This window comes from Macrobrachium nipponense, chromosome 27 (genome assembly GCF_015104395.2).
Source record: "Macrobrachium nipponense isolate FS-2020 chromosome 27, ASM1510439v2, whole genome shotgun sequence".
NCBI classification, from domain to species: Eukaryota; Metazoa; Arthropoda; class Malacostraca; order Decapoda; family Palaemonidae; genus Macrobrachium; species Macrobrachium nipponense.
The window spans coordinates 321,200-326,998 of NC_087216.1; positions in this window are offsets into that span (position 1 = coordinate 321,200).

The following is a 5,799-nucleotide window of genomic DNA, read 5'->3' on the forward strand; positions in this document are numbered from 1 at the left end:
CTCACTTCGTGAGCTTTAACCTTAAGCAACCGAAGCATTCTTCCTGCAAAGCAAATGTGCTTCCTTAATGACTTCTCTTACAAAAAAAGCCATAGCATATTTAGACATGGGTCTAGTAGGATCTTTCACAGAACACCAGAGAGAACCTGAGGCCCCTCTAATGCTTTTTGTCCTTTCTACGTAGTAACGTAAGGCTCTTACTGGGCAAAGAACCCTTTCCTGTTCTTGACCTACTAGATCAGCCAGTCCTGAAATCTCAAATGACCTTGGCCACGGATGTGAAGGATTCTCATTCTGTCACTAATCCTTTTAGCTGTAGCTAAGGCTACCAAGAAAATAGTCTTCTTCGATAGCTCTCGTAAAGAAGCACTGTCCATAGGTTCAAACCTATCCATTTCTAAAAATTTGAGTACGACATCAAGATTCCAAGAAGGAGCTCTGCAATGTTGATCCTTCTTCGTATTAAAAGATCTGAGAAGATCTCTAAGATCTGCGTCATTGGACAGATCTAATCCTCTGTGCCTAAACACTGAAGATAACATACATTTGTATCCCTTAATGTTTGATTTGCCAAACCCACTTCCTTCTTCAGATACAGAAGGAAATCTGCAATTTGGGTCCACAGAGGTACTGGATGAAGAAATCTTCCGATTCTTGCACCATTTACGGAAGTTCTCCCACTTCGACTGGTACACTTTGATAGTCGAAGCTCTTCGTGCTCTCGCAACTGCCTTCGCTGCTTCTCTAGAAAACCCCCTTGCTCTGACAAGTCTTTCGATAGTGCTGAACGCAGTCAGACCCAGAGCGATGGGTGTTTTCCTTTGTGGAACCTGTCGAAGTGGGGTTGTTTGAGAAGATCTACTCGTGGGTAGACTTCTTGGAGAATCCACTGTCCATTCCAGTACCTCTGTGAACCACGTTTGGGCCGGCCAGTATGGAGCTATTAGAGTCAGCCTTGTTCCTTGACTTTCTCTGAATTTCTTCATTACCCTTCCTAAAATCTTGAATGGGGGAAATGCGTACGCGTCTAGCCCAGTCCAATCTAGTAGGAAGGCATCTACTGCGACTGCAAGAGGGTCCGGGACTGGAGAACAGTAATTCAGTAACCTCTTCGTCGCTGCGGTAGCGAAAAGATCCACCACTGGGCTGCCCCAAAGCTTCCACAGCCTCTGGCATACTTGTTGATGCAAGATCCACTCCGTCGAAAGCACTTGTCCTCCCTCTCAACAGGTCCACTCTGACATTCTTCTCCCCTTGAATGAACCTGGTGAGCAGGGTGACGTTCTCTCTCTCTGATCACAGAAGAATCTCCTTCGCCAAGTTGCAAAAGAGTAAACGAGTGGGTCCCTCCTTGTTGCGTATGTATGCCAGAGCTGTGGTATTGTCCGCATTGATCTGCACCACTTTGCCGCTGATCCACGGTTCTGAACGCTTCAGAGCCAAGAAAATCGCCATCAGTTCCTTCCTGTTTATGTGCCAAGCTTTCTCTTCTTCGTTCCAAAGGCCTGACTCCTCTCGAGGGCCAGCGTCGCTCCCCAGCCTGCGTCTGACGCGTCGGAAAAACAATATCAGGTCGGGTTCCTCTGCTGGAGTGACGTACCCTCTGCTAACCTTCCCGGGGCTAGCCACCACTTTAATTCCTCCTTTATCTTAAGGAATTGGAAACAGGAAGGAATTGGTTGCGATCTTCTTGGCCAGACTTCGTTCAGAAAGAACTGTAAGGGCCTCATGTGAAGTCTCCCTAGGGAAATGAAGCCCGCTCTAACGAAGAGAGTGTCCCCAGCAGGCTCATCCACTCTCTCGCCGAGCATTGGTCTTTCGATAGGAATTCTTGCACTTTACGAAGGCACATGGTCTGCCTTTCGGAGGACGGAAAAGCCCGAAAAGTCATGAGGATATCAGAATCCCCAAATAAACTAGCTCCTGTGTGGGGATCAGATGTGACTTTTTCAGGTTCACCATCAGACCCAGCTGCTTTGTTAATTCTAATGTGAGGTCCGTGTCCTCCAGACATTGCTGCTTTGATTGTGCTCTTATGAGCCAATCGTCCAAGTAGAGAGAGACTCTGACTTCCTAACAGATGAAGCCAACTTCGCCACGTTCGCCATCATCCTTGTAAAGACTTGAGGGGCAGTGCAAAGCCAAGCAAAGGGCTCTGAATTGATATACTATCTTGTCCTGGATCACGAATCTCAAATATTTTCTGGACCTTGGATGAATCGGAATATGGAAATACGCATCCTGAACCTGAAGGTCCAGCGTCACCATCCAGTCCCTGGACGACGCCGCTGCCAGTACTGAATCGTTCGTCTCCATCGTAAACTTGGTCTTTTCTACGAACAAGTTTAGCTGACTTACGTCCAGTACTGGCCTCCAACCTCCTGAAGACTTCGGGTACCAGAAAAAAGACGGTTGTAAAAACCAGGGGATCGGTGATCCAGAACAGGTTCTTATGGCTCCCTTCTCTAACATACTGACAACCTGATGCCAAAGAGCCTCTCTCTTCTCTAAATCGATGTAATGAGCCCCTAGGCGGCTCTCGGAGCTGTAGCGAGAGGTGGTTTCTTTAGGAAGGGGATCTGTAGCCTTCCTTCGCTACACTTACAGACCAAGGATCCGCTCCTCTGCTTTGCCAGACTTCCCAGAAGTCTAAAAGTCTGGCCCCAACACAACGGTCTGGAAGACTTCGAAACAACTCATTGTTTGGTGAGGTTTTCGAACCTCTTTTGTCAGGAACTCTTTTCCCTCTAAAGGCTGGTCGGGAGAAAAATCCTACACCGAAAGGGCTGCTGTGCTGTCCTTGTTTCCTTCGGTGTCTTCTTTACTACCTTTGAGGGCAAATACTTCCTTACTGAAGACATCAGCAGGTCCTGTGTAGCCTTCTGTGTAAGGGAAAGCGCGATATCCTTAATGATGTCCAGTGGGAAAAGCTGTCCTGAAAGTGGGGAGAACATCAACTCCGACTTTTGCGCATTCGAACTCCTTTAGCAGCGAAAGAGCACAAAGCGATCTTTTCTTCAGCACAACCTGCCGTAAAGAGGTGAAGAAAGCTCATTAGCCCCATCCTCAAGGCTTTGTCCATACAGGACATAATGCTTCTGGGTAAATCCAAATCAGAAGGTTCTTCAATCTCTAGAGTACGTGCCAAAGCCCCCAACGACCAATCGAGGAAATTAAAGACTTCAAAAGTCCGATAAATGCCCTTCAGCAAATGATCGAACTCTGATGAAGTCCACCACACCTTGGCTGCGTGCAGGGCATGCCTATGGGAACTATCCACGATATTAGAAAAGTCCCCCTGGGAGGAGGCAGGAACTCCTAGGCCAAGACTTTCCCCCGTAGCATGCCACACACCAGACTTCGTAGCTAACTTGGCCGGTGGAAATGCGAATGAAGTTTTCCCCCCCTTCTCTCTTCTCCTTCAACCATTCATTTATGCGTTGAAGGGCTTTAGCTGTAATCGACAGCGTCATTTTCAAGAAAGTAGATTTCTTGGGTGATTTCGTCTTGGAGAATTGAGACAGCAGAGATAAGGGAGCAGAAGGTTGAAAATCTCCTTCAAACAACGAAAGAAGGCACTCAGTTAGCTTCTTGTAATCGGAGGAAGAAGCTTCCACATTCTTGTCCTCCTCCGAAAAATCCACTAAGTCTTCCTCCTGAGAAGAAATATCCTGGAATTCCAGATGTTGAAAACAATCCATATCGGGTTCCTTTTCCAAACCTTGTCTGGAAAGCGAATGCGAAACTGCCTCCTTATCAAGCACTTCCGCGTCTTGTCGAGAATAAGGCGGATCAGCGCGCTGCCGCCTGCGTCCTGCGTCCACTGCAACCGCTGAGTCCACCATGCGTCCATCATTCTTTCTCTTGCGTCCTGCTTCCTGCAGCGTAGGAGAAACGTCCCTCATATAGGACACACTGCGTCCTGGATTACGAGATAATGCCGCCTGAGAAAGAGGAGGCAACGGTTTATCTTGCGTCCTCTTGGAGGACTTAACTGGAAGAAGAAGCGTCTTACGTCTAACCGAAGGTTGTTCTGGCTTTCCCAGGATTTAACAAGGACTGCCAATTTCTCCTGCATATCTCGTAACACTTCCTTAGTTTCCGCTTCCTGACGAAACTCCTGAGGAGGCGGCGAACGAGGACGCACTGGGCTGCTACGGATAGGTGAGCGATCCTGACGTCTACGAAGCGCAGATTCTCTATTAGGAGAAAAACCGCCCATCTCACGGTTAGACACGTCTAAAGGACGAAAAATCTTCTTCCTTTTGATAGGGATTGCGTCCTCATCTTCCGACGAAAAGACCTCAGGGCTACTCCAACCCTTCTGTTCGTAAACTCTTTCATCCTGGGACGAGGTCGGCATGTACGATCTCTTGAGAGGACGCGATTCTTCCAAAAAACGTCTCTTCCTTCCTGAAGCCGAACTATCAGAAGAATAAACGCACTTCCCAGTCACGCCTTTTCTCTGGGCGTTACTGCTGCAGCCTGGGACGTAACAACAGGACTGCCTGAAGGGACGACTGATCGTGAGTAAACCCCTCTCGCCTCCCTTCGACTTTCGACATGCCTTCTCCCTTGGGTCTGGGAGCTTGACAGAGGTCTAGGTCTAGGAGCACGAGAGGGACGATCAGGCGCCCCCTCCACTACACTGTCACCAACATTAATCACTTCCACTTTATCCATTAATCGCTTGATCTGATCACCCATGGAAGCCAGGGCAGCGAACACTTTCACAATTTGCGGGTCAGTAGTGTCCTCAGATACAGCAACGGGCGCAGGAGAAACCTGGGGGGAAGGTGCTACTAAATTTACATTTGAATGAGCTGGAGAAGACACAGAAATAGAATCATTCAAAGGTTTACCCGAAGAACCAGATCTCTCACTTCTAGACACTGATCTTCTCACCCGATCTTTTTCCAGTCTTTCAACATACTTCACAAGAGTCTTCCACTCTTTCTCATTTAGACTCTCACATTCATTACACCTATTCTCCCACGTACATACAAACTCTCGACACTTCTTGCATACAGTATGGGGATCCACCGATGATTTCGGCAGTCTCACTTTACACCCTTCTTTCACAAAAACTCTAAACATACTCCCTGAATCAGACATACTAATGCAAGATCAATTGCGATTGCCAAGCTAACTTTCCGAATACGATACCAATATCCAAAACGTCAGTCAACGAGCAGGAAATTCTATCAGAGAACCAACAACGATGTTGCCGGTTCGGCTGGCAGAGAAAATCTGAGGAAAACGGGAATGGTTCCGAGCACCAGCGCCACGGGGAACGGCGGGGTGGCGATCACCTGAACTACCAGTGTACTAGCGGTTGCCGCCCAAGTTTTTGAAATTCTGCCAGTGCGACAAGAGGATAAGCTATATATATACCTGCCAGGTAAGTGTCATGCATAAAAAACTTGTTTCATAACTTCAGCAACCAAAACTGCATGCACCAAAGGTATATCAATATGGAAGGCAAAGGTTTGTATCCTCCTAAAAGCAAACCAGCTTTGTTTTCTCAAGACACCTTAGTACAGTACATGTACTTTACAAAAGTACTAACACCATAAAGTACTATTTTTAAATCTTGTTATATAAAACTCTACCTAGTAATTTACCTTTTCTTATTTAAAGAAATATTTGTAAAGAACAAATGATCCTCTCATGATCCCTAGGTCTTATATATTTTCACCTAAGTCTAATTATGTCAATTTATTTTTTTTTTTCTGTCAAGCTTAAGTTAAATCACAAAAAAATTAACAATGCAAACAATAAAATAAAAAAAAACACTTG